Here is a 12397-nt window from a genome sequence, read left to right as displayed (position 1 = left end):
AAGAGGCTTGCAGAAACGGGATCCTGACACTTATTTACTTCTGGTCACTGTGTCTCCCTCCTCCCTCTCTCCGGCACAGATCACCTCTCCTACTCCGCTCTCATCTGCAGACTGACTTTCTCCTCTCTGTCTCTCTCTGTCCACCTGCTCTGACACTTCCTCTATCCCTCTAGCCCAGCTTGCCTTAACAGCAGCACTATCTGCATCTAGAGCCTCACTCCCTCCTCCTCTTTGCCCCTCTCTGACATAAGTCGGCGTACATTGCTACAATTGGTCGCTTACAGACCTTGCTTTCTTCTTTTTTTAGTAATGGCAAGCACTCTGGAGGTGGGCATGGCCCAAGGTTTATTTTTTTCGATGGTCTGCTTAGGCCCCTCCCACCTCCAGGGCCGAGGGACAACTGTACGTGTGTGTGTGTGTGTGTGTGTGTGTGTGTGTGTGTGTGTGTGTGTGTGTGTGTGTGTGTGTGTGTGTGTGTGTGTGTGTGTGTGTGTGTGTGTGTGTGTGGATTAATATATAGGGCACAGGCTGGAAGTTTAGAGGTGAATGTGTGTCAAAGTTTACCTAAAAGCTAGAAAAAAAAAAGTCAACATACATAGCGACTGCAGATGTGAATGTTTAGATGGAGGGCTTTGAAAGAACATCTTAACACCAAGAGGCTGCTAGAAACAAGGTATCTCAAATCTCACAGATAATGACTTTAAAGCCCATCATAGAGGACATCTAAGATGAGAGAGCAGTAAATATTTAGAATGCAGAACTTGAAGACAGGAACAAAAGCATATATAACATTTTATTTTGTATCAAATATATTCAAGATGGTAGAAGTGCACAAACATAATTCAGTCTCCATAGGTTTTACTCTTTAACAAACATCCGTGCACTATAAGTTCATAATTAATAGCATTAGAATCTTGTTTTTTTGTAGTTATTGAAACAGGAATCCCCATCTCAGTCTTCAGTGCTTTAGATTGAAACTGTTTAACAAGGTACAAACTGAAAAACAATGAGACAAGCCTTTAGGGGTAAAGTGAAACACCTACTAGCTTTAATGTGTACAGTGTACAGTGTGAATAAAGTCCATGTTAAGTGCATCACGATAATGATGTCATACATAACTTTTGTCAGAGGAAGGGCTGAATCTCAACTAGCATTGACTCTCTGAAGAGAGAGAGTCAATTAGAGTTGATCAGCAAAAGCTGTGCCACCTGCATGATGGGGCTTTTTAAAGTGCCATGTGGCACTGCAAACATTTTCTCTTGGTAACTGAAACAATGGGAGCTGTGTGGGTCTTGCTTATTTCTGTGCTGACTGTTTGGCTTACCAAAGGTATTTATATTTCCTCTGTGTGAACATACGATTTAAAAAAAATTGTAGTGAGTATAGCACATTTTCCAATGAGTGTGGCAATTTATTAAATATGCACTGTCCATAGGCTCTTGTTTGCCTGTTGGTTGCACAAATGGACAATGTGATAATGGGCTGCAGAGGAGAGTGAGAGGTAAGACCATTAATGACAGAATCTTTTCTGAGCAACTGTTTGACACTAACTTAACTTCTTGTGTACTACAGATGTGTCTCCCAATGATATCTCCATAAAGAAGGCCTTGGCACTTCTCCAGTCAAAGGAGTCCATGTTGGAGAAAAATGTTAAAGAAGGTGAGCTGACTGTGAAACTTGTTAGAAGGCAAGTTTACGTAGAACCAAGGTTCCTGTTGTCAAACTGTTTTATATGTTTGGCTTTTGATACTGGGCTTCCAACAATGTGTAATTAGTTGCATTGACCATACAATGTCAGGTTTACAGCTACTGTTGTCTTAAAATCAAAAAGGAGACTAACTTGTTGCCACCTACACACTATTGTACAGACGCAGTAAGAGTCTCTGTCATTTATGATAAAACCAACACCACCTGACCAGATGTATTTAATACTTTGATTTAAAATCTCTTATCAGTGACTTTTCACAGCAGTGTCAAATTCTTGAAATTGAACGTTACTCAATTTTTCTTTTCCATTCACAATTCTTTCTTTCAGCACAACTGGAAACCAATGAAGTGGAAGCCGAGACATCAGTTGACCATGTTAAAGTAGTACAGCTGCTGAACGGATCAAAAGAGGGCAAGACTGATGCGGGTTCCAATGATGGCAGCCCCAGCAACATGACGGGCGACCTTGCCAGCAACATGACGGGCGACCTTGCCAGCAACATGACGGGCGACCTTGCCAGCAACATGACGGGCGACCTTGCCAGCAACATGACGGGCGACCTTGCCAGCAACATGACGGGCGACCTTGCCAGCAACATGACGGGCGACCTTGCCAGCAACATGACGGGCGACCTTGCCAGCAACATGACGGGCGACCTTGCCAGCAACATGACGGGCGACCTTGCCAGCAACATGACGGGCGACCTTGCCAGCAACATGACGGGCGACCTTGCCAGCAACATGACGGGCGACCTTGCCAGCAACATGACGGGCGACCTTGCCAGCAACATGACGGGCGACCTTGCCAGCAACATGACGGGCGACCTTGCCAGCAACATGACGGGCGACCTTGCCAGCAACATGACGGGCGACCTTGCCAGCAACATGACGGGCGACCTTGCCAGCAACATGACGGGCGACCTTGCCAGCAACATGACGGGCGACCTTGCCAGCAACATGACGGGCGACCTTGCCAGCAACATGACGGGCGACCTTGCCAGCAACATGACGGGCGACCTTGCCAGCAACATGACGGGCGACCTTGCCAGCAACATGACGGGCGACCTTGCCAGCAACATGACGGGCGACCTTGCCAGCAACATGACGGGCGACCTTGCCAGCAACATGACGGGCGACCTTGCCAGCAACATGACGGGCGACCTTGCCAGCAACATGACGGGCGACCTTGCCAGCAACATGACGGGCGACCTTGCCAGCAACATGACGGGCGACCTTGCCAGCAACATGACGGGCGACCTTGCCAGCAACATGACGGGCGACCTTGCCAGCAACATGACGGGCGACCTTGCCAGCAACATGACGGGCGACCTTGCCAGCAACATGACGGGCGACCTTGCCAGCAACATGACGGGCGACCTTGCCAGCAACATGACGGGCGACCTTGCCAGCAACATGACGGGCGACCTTGCCAGCAACATGACGGGCGACCTTGCCAGCAACATGACGGGCGACCTTGCCAGCAACATGACGGGCGACCTTGCCAGCAACATGACGGGCGACCTTGCCAGCAACATGACGGGCGACCTTGCCAGCAACATGACGGGCGACCTTGCCAGCAACATGACGGGCGACCTTGCCAGCAACATGACGGGCGACCTTGCCAGCAACATGACGGGCGACCTTGCCAGCAACATGACGGGCGACCTTGCCAGCAACATGACGGGCGACCTTGCCAGCAACATGACGGGCGACCTTGCCAGCAACATGACGGGCGACCTTGCCAGCAACATGACGGGCGACCTTGCCAGCAACATGACGGGCGACCTTGCCAGCAACATGACGGGCGACCTTGCCAGCAACATGACGGGCGACCTTGCCAGCAACATGACGGGCGACCTTGCCAGCAACATGACGGGCGACCTTGCCAGCAACATGACGGGCGACCTTGCCAGCAACATGACGGGCGACCTTGCCAGCAACATGACGGGCGACCTTGCCAGCAACATGACGGGCGACCTTGCCAGCAACATGACGGGCGACCTTGCCAGCAACATGACGGGCGACCTTGCCAGCAACATGACGGGCGACCTTGCCAGCAACATGACGGGCGACCTTGCCAGCAACATGACGGGCGACCTTGCCAGCAACATGACGGGCGACCTTGCCAGCAACATGACGGGCGACCTTGCCGCCAGACTCCGAGTGATAAGGGAGCTGTTCATGGAGCCACACAGAGGAAAGCAGCAGCTGAGGCTAAAGCGGGCAGAGTTGGAGCTTCATTTGGCCCTGGAACCTCAGAACTGATGAGTGACTCAGTCACAGAGTCCATTTGGTGTGGGAACCATGCAAGAGTTAATTTAGATGTTTCTGTATGTACCTGCTATATTGCCTCTGTACTTTAAATAAAAATCCTAACTGATTTTTGATTTCTTATTTACCCAGACGGGTGTCTTTGAAAACACAAGTGCAGCCTGACATTCTGGGTTTGGATCAGTAGTTTATCTCTTTGATATAAGAGCACATGTTTTTCAAAGCACTTCATAGCAACGGGTGTCAGTGCAACCTGATGATAGTCATTTGGTGTCTTTATTAAAGGATCCCAGAGACACCCACTTTGCATGGGTATAAATTGTTGCAGAACAACAATTTGGCATATATATAAATTTATTTTCCCCTCCAATTAAGGATAAACATAATTGCAGTTTGAATAATGTTAATTAGGGAGTTTAAATCGTTAGGGGGGAAAAAATGTAAAGGTCATGGAAGATATGTATATGACTCAGGTAATTAATGGCCCTACAAGAATTAAAAACGCTGCCAGCACCCAGATTGATTTAACTTTTGCTAATAGGCCAGAAAGGATCTTGAAGTCATATATGCTCACAGGAATGTCAGATCACAATCTTATAATGGTCACAAGAAAATTAAAAAAAAAAGTGCTTCAAATCCTTGGCTGCCACTGAACTCTATAGGATACCAAAACGGTAACAAAAAAACTTCCGAGATGCAATCAAAGATGTAAATTGGGATGAATTGCTCACTGGCAAAAATTTAGATATGGATTGCTCTAATATGGCCAACAAAATACAACAAATGATACAATTTACACAGATAATTGAACAAAGAGCTAGAAAGAATGGCCTTCCTTGGTTAAATAAACTTATTCTGAAACTCATCAAAGAACAAGATCAATCTTTGAAGTTGTCAATCACATTAGGACACAACAGACACCAATTTTCTTTCGGTGAGAAATTGGGCAGTGAAAGAAATAAGAAAATCTAAAGCTGACTTTTTCATTACTGCCTTGAATAGTGTGACGGGGAATTCTAAAATAATCTGGAATTATATTAAACTATTGGGTCATTCCCAAAACAAAAACAAAACTAACGCAAATTCAATTAAATGGAAATATCTTAGCTTTCAGCAACTACTTCATTGAGTCTGTGTCAGAAATTTCTGATAAGTTTACAGTAAAACAAAGGAGGGAATACCCGGCATTGTCTGCAACGCAGTCCTTTACCATTACAAATATTACTGAGAATAAAGTTATTTTAATTCAATCAGTCAAACCATCTAAAGCAAATGAGGTTTTTGGAAAGGACCTGAACATGCTCAAAGATATACTGTAGGTTCAGCTCTCGCCAATCCTATTGCCTCAATCATTAATCCTTCAATTTCATCGGGTCACTTTCTAAAGGCCTGGAAATCTACTATCGTTCCCCCTGTCTTTAAATCTGGAAATGAATAACTACCGCCCAATAAGCATTCTTCCGTCCATTTCCAAAATTGCAGAAAAATGGGTGGCACAGCAGATTAAACAGCAGCTCCCCCTCTCTCCACGCCATGCAGTTTGGTTTCAGATCCAAGCATTCCATTGAAATGGCTACATGCCTCTTTATCGAGAAAATAAAATTATTTCTCGATAAGGGTGGAGTTGTAGGGGCAGTGCTTTCGGATCTCAGGAAAGCATTTGATACAGTAAATCATTCTGTTCTTCTTACCAAGCTCTCAAAATTTAACTTCTCTCAAAACACTGTGAGCTAGATTGAATCATATCTGCATGGTCGAACACAATCTGGGTCAGTAAACAACTGCAGATCGGACTTTCTCAGGCTAACCCCCGGAGTCCCCCAGGGGTCAATATTAGGCCCCCTTTTATTTATTCTTTATATTAATCATTTGCCCACTGTTTGTTCTGAAGCTGAATGCTTAATGTATGCAGACGACACGGTTTTCTTTGTTCATGGTCACACCAAAGACGCTGTTGCCGCTAAACTCATTAAAACAATGTCCTGTGTTACAACTTGGTTGCAGGAGTGCTGTCTGCAGCTCAGCGTTTCTAAAACTGTAGGCATGTATTTCACTAAAACAAATAGAGGATCATCTGACCCCGACAAACATGTTAATGCAAAAGGAATACAAATTGTCAGCCAACATAAATATCCAGGGATAATAATAGATTCACAGCTTTCCTTTAAAGCCCATATTGGCAAATTGTGTTAAATAATCAAGTTTAATCTCACAAATGTTTGTGCAATTTGAAATGAAATGTCAACTGAAGCTGTAAAAATATATTAAATGATTTTCAGCCACTTTAACTATTGCCTGACCAGCTGGTCCCAGGCTGGTCAGAGTTAAAAAAAACAAAAAAACATTGGAAATCTTGTACAAACAGTCACTTAAAGTTATGGTTAAAAAAAACCTAGGCACTATCATCACTGTGCAATTAAAACAAAACATATTATTTTAAATTGGGACAGTTTTCACACATTTGCAGACTTAAAACTGACCAATTAAGTACAGCATAAATTGACTCCAGATGCTCTGGCAGAGTTCATCAGCCAAAGAAACAGCCTTGGGCGTGTCACTCGAGGCTCTGTCAGAGGTGACTATCCTCTGCGCAGGAGTACTTTCAGTAAGTTGGCCTGGTCAGTAAGGAGTGCAAATGTGTGGAACTCAGTACCCGAGGAGGTTTAACTGCTCACAACATACAAGGCCTTCACAAAAAAAAATTAAAATGTGGCTTATCAAAACTTACAGCTGACAACACTAAAAGATAAGCCTGTTGTGATGTTTTGATGTTATGATAAAATGTTATGTTGTGATGCTGTATTTTTTTCTTAATTGTATAGTAAGTTGCATATTTTTTTTTTTCTCTTTCTCTTTTCTTTTCTTCTTTATTAAATTGTAAGTTGTATTACCTTTTCACATCATGGCCAAGGAACTATAGATGAAAACTAGCCTTCTGGCTAAATCTGAATTTTTTAACCATGTATAATCATGTGTTTTATGAAATTGCACTGTTCCCTTTTAAATAAACTAATACCTACCTACCTAATATTGTACTTGACATTCATACAGTTTTATTAGCACTTTAAGATATGACCAAGTATGTCATTCAAGAAAGATGATGAAAACAAATGTAATTTTGACAGTGAGATGCATCTAACCTGGGCTGCTGCGGCACTCATTTTAACAAGCCCATGCACAGATGCGTGGGGGCAGATCATTTTGCACATACTGCATCACATTAAACCATTGGATAATAGTGTGTTTTTGTCCAGAGTTCAGGTGGAATATCAGCTGGTCTGGCCACAACGCCAGCCGGCATTAGCACAATCAGCTGTTTTCCGGAGTAAACAAAGGTAACATGTCCAGGTGGAAGCGGCATTGATTCAAAAAAGCCAGAAAAAAAACTCATTGTAGAGTGCAGAACTTCACAGAAGTTAGGGTAAAGAAAAATAATGAACAAAAAGAGAATAAAAGTTAGGAAAGTTTAAAAAAGTGAACTCAGGCCGGAGCAGTAACAGGCAGCATGCAAATTTTGCGCATGCGCACTAGAAGGCATGTGTCGCTCTGCATCTTTTTATTGCTTCGATTGGTCCCAGGTCTGTCTTATTGTGTCTAGATGCATCGATAACTCCCCTTGGAAATCAAAAATTAATTGGGAGGTTCCAGACGAATATGCAGTTCAACATCTAACCTGTGAGTCTCACTTTGTGGTAAAGACTCCAAGTAAAACCTCTGCAAATAACCAACAACCCTATGTGTCATCTTAAAACACTTTAACAACACAAATGTATATAAAAAGTGATCTATCTTTAACATCCCCATCACAAAATGCAGGCCCGACGTGTGTGTTCCCTGTGCCCAGGACAAGATCTTCTCCATAGTGCTCCCCAACCCCCCTAAGGAGGTGATGAAGCGCGCACCAACACGCATAACCAAGACGGTGTTATAGAGAAGTTTTGTAAAACTGTCAGTGCCTCTTAATTAAATCTGGCAAGTTTCAGCCTGAAGCTCAACAGCATCATGGAATCAACTCCCCCATAGACTAGGTGAGTGTTACACATTAGTGGTGGTTGAGGGGAGGACCCCCTTAGTCCCTTATTGGTGAGTGATGACCCAACAAAATACAGCAAATCACTGAGGCTGGTATCATTCCTAAACTAGAGTGAACATTTATTCTTCATAGATCAACACAGTTATTAACATGGCTTTAATTAGGCCCTATGCTGTGCGGGCACCATTCGGCTCCAACGCACATAACTTTACTTCTGGTCACAGGGGGTCTGACTCCGCTCTCATCTGCTGACTGACTCTCACCTCTCTGTCTCTCTCTATCCGCCTGCTCTGACACTTCCTCTATCCCTCCAGCGCATCTTGCGTAAAGAAGTCTGCCAGCAACATGACGGGTGACCTTGCCAGCAACATGACGGGCAGACACGGAGAGGAAGCATCTCGCTTTAACAGCAGTGCTATCTGAATCTGCAGCTTCGCTACCTCCTCCTCTTTGCCCCTCTCTGACATTCGTTCAACAAACGTTTTTTCTTTTTTTTTTATTAATGGTAAAAACTCTGGAGGTGGGAGGGGCCCAAGGAGACCTTTTCAACGATCTGCTTTTGCCCCTCCCACCTCCAGGGCTGGGGACAACTGTACAACCTGACAAAATGTATAATGATTGTGATCCAGAATATTTTATTGTCTTAAAGTTGTAATCCGTAAGGTTTTCATTTAGTTAATTGTCAAGTTTCCAACCTTTGTGTCTACATCCCCTCTCTAAATGCAAATACTCCGCCATGTTAGTGACACTGCTAACGGGCGTTGGTCCGCCGGTGGAACTGGTCACTGCCGGTTGTGTTATGTTTACTTGTAATTGGGAACTTCCATCTTCTGAGTCAGGCTTGTAGCAAGGGAAGAAGTGTAATATGAACGTGTGTGTGTGTGTGTGTGTGTGTGTGTGTGTGTGTGTGTGTGTGTGTGTGTGTGTGTGTGTGTGTGCGTGCGTGCGTGCGTGCGTGCGTGCGTGCGTGCGTGCGTGCGTGCGTGCGTGTGTGTGTGTGTGTGTGTGTTTGTGTGTGTGTGTGTGTGTGTGTGTGTGTGTGTGTGTGGGTGGATTAATATATAGGGCTTAGGGCTGGAAGTTTAGAGGTGAATGTGTGTCAAAGTTTACGAAAAAGCTAGAAAAAAAGTCAACATGCATAGCGACCGCAAATGTGAGATGTGAATGTGTAGATGGAGGGCTTTAAAAGAACATCTTACCACCAAGAGGCTGCTAGAAACAAGGTATCTCAAATCTCACAGATAATGACTTTAAAGCCCATCATAGAGGACATCTAAGATGACAGAGCAGTACATATTTAGAATGCAGCACTTGAAGACAGGAACAAAAGCATATATAACATTTTATTTTGTATCAAATATATTCAAGATGGTAGAAGTGCACAAACATAGTTCAGTCTCCATAGGTTTTACTCTTTAATATACATCTGTGCACTATAAGTTCATAATTAATAGCATTATTAATAGCATTAGAATCCTGTTTTTTTGTAGTTATTGAAACAGGAATCCCCATCTCAGTCTTCAGTGCTTTAGATTGAAACTGTTTAAAGAGGTACAAACTGAAAAACAATGAGAGAAAGCCTTTAGGGGTAAAGCACATTACCTACTAGCTTTAATGTGTACCGTGTACAGTGTGAATAAAGTCCATGTTAAGTTCTTCATGATAATGATGTCATACATAACATTGTCACAGAAAGGGCTGAATCTCAACTAGCATTGACTCTATGAAGAGAGAGAGTCAATTAGAGTTGATCAGCAACAGCTGTGCCACCTGCATGATGGGGCTTTTTAAAGTGCCATGTGGCACTGCAAACATTTTCTCTTGGTAACTGAAACAATGGCAGCTGTTTGGGTCTTGCTTATTTCTGTGCTGACTGTTTGGCTTTCCAAAGGTATTTATATTTCCTCTGTGGGAACATACTATTAAAGATCTTGGTAGTGAGTACATTTTCAAGAGTGTGGCTAATTATTAAACATGCATTGTCCATAGGCTCTTGTTTGCCTTTTGGTTGCACAAATGGACAATGTGATAATGGGCTGCAGAGGAGAGTGAGAGGTAAGACCATTAATGACAGAATCTTTGCTGAGCGACTGACTTCAGATGTGTCTCCCAATGATGTCTACATAAAGAAAGCCTTGGCACTTCTCCAGTCAATGGAGTCCATGTTGGAGCAAAATGTTGGAGAAGGTGAGCAGACTCAAAATTGTTAAAAGGCAAGTTTGCGTAGAACCAAGGTTCTTATTGTAAAACTGTGGTTAAGTTCAGTTTGATGTGTTTGGCTTTTGATGTGTGATCATAGTTACATTGACCATACAATGTCAGGTTTACAGCCACTGTTTTCTTAAAATCAAAAAGGAGACAATATCTGTCATTCGTATAAAACCAACTCCACCTGACCCGATGTATTTAATACTTTGATTTAAAATCTCTTATCAGTGACTTCTCACAGCAGTGTCAAAGTCTTGAAGTTGACGTCACTCAATTTTTCTTTTCGGTTCACAATTCTTTCTTTTAGCACAACTGGAAACCAATGAAGTGGAAGCCGAGGCATCATTTGGCCACGTTAAAGTAGTACAGCTGCTGAACGGACCAAAAGAGGGCAAGACTGACACAGATTCCAATGATGGCACACACGGCAGCCCCAGCAACATGACGGGCGACCTTGCCAGCAACATGACGGGCGACCTTGCCAGCAACATGACGGGCGACCTTGCCAGCAACATGACGGGCGACCTTGCCAGCAACATGACGGGCGACCTTGCCAGCAACATGACGGGCGACCTTGCCAGCAACATGACGGGCGACCTTGCCAGCAACATGACGGGCGACCTTGCCAGCAACATGACGGGCGACCTTGCCAGCAACATGACGGGCGACCTTGCCAGCAACATGACGGGCGACCTTGCCAGCAACATGACGGGCGACCTTGCCAGCAACATGACGGGCGACCTTGCCAGCAACATGACGGGCGACCTTGCCAGCAACATGACGGGCGACCTTGCCAGCAACATGACGGGCGACCTTGCCAGCAACATGACGGGCGACCTTGCCAGCAACATGACGGGCGACCTTGCCAGCAACATGACGGGCGACCTTGCCAGCAACATGACGGGCGACCTTGCCAGCAACATGACGGGCGACCTTGCCAGCAACATGACGGGCGACCTTGCCAGCAACATGACGGGCGACCTTGCCAGCAACATGACGGGCGACCTTGCCAGCAACATGACGGGCGACCTTGCCAGCAACATGACGGGCGACCTTGCCAGCAACATGACGGGCGACCTTGCCAGCAACATGACGGGCGACCTTGCCAGCAACATGACGGGCGACCTTGCCAGCAACATGACGGGCGACCTTGCCAGCAACATGACGGGCGACCTTGCCAGCAACATGACGGGCGACCTTGCCAGCAACATGACGGGCGACCTTGCCAGCAACATGACGGGCGACCTTGCCAGCAACATGACGGGCGACCTTGCCAGCAACATGACGGGCGACCTTGCCAGCAACATGACGGGCGACCTTGCCAGCAACATGACGGGCGACCTTGCCAGCAACATGACGGGCGACCTTGCCAGCAACATGACGGGCGACCTTGCCAGCAACATGACGGGCGACCTTGCCAGCAGACTCCGAGTGATAAGGGAGCTGTTCATGGAGCCACACAGAGGAAAGCAGCAGCTGAGGCTAAAGCGGGCAGAGTTGGAGCTTCATTTGGCCCTGCAACCTCAGAACTGATGAGTGACTCGGTCAGAGTCCATTAGGTGTGGGAAGCATGCAAGAGTTGATTTAGATGTTTCTGTATGTACCTGCTATATTGCCTCTGGACTTAAATAAAACTCTTAACTGATTTTTGATTTGTTGTTTATCCAGAGGGGTGTTATTGAGAACAGAGGTGCAGCCTGACATTCTGAGTTTTGATTAGTAGTTTTTCTCTTTGATATGAGAGCACCAGTGTTTGGTGTAAATTAGTAAACCTACAGACAAAGAGAAATAGGGTCTGTGTTGGAAAACAGATTTGGATTATCCAATATATTCTTGAAAGTATTTTTGCCTTGAGACCCAGTTGTAGAGAACCTGGTTTGAGCTTTCCTAAATCTCTTTCCTTGTTGCATGTTCTGAACAGTTTCACTTTTCTTCCTCCTTTCTCCCCTTCTTACTGGTAACCCTATCTGTTATCTATTAATTTATCTGCTCATTCTCCATATTGTATCTGTCATGAGTGACGACGGAGAATACACGGCGGGGTCCCAAATGCAAACACGGAACTCAGGAGACGGTATTAACAAATTTAATAAAACTAAATTAAAAAAAAAGGTGCACTAACACAAAGGAAAAACACGAAGAACTAGATACAAACTGACGAGATGAATGTACATGAGG

This window comes from Echiichthys vipera (genome assembly GCF_963691815.1).
Source record: "Echiichthys vipera genome assembly, chromosome: 18".
Taxonomy (NCBI): Eukaryota; Metazoa; Chordata; class Actinopteri; order Perciformes; family Trachinidae; genus Echiichthys; species Echiichthys vipera.
This window is presented reverse-complemented; position numbering follows the sequence as displayed.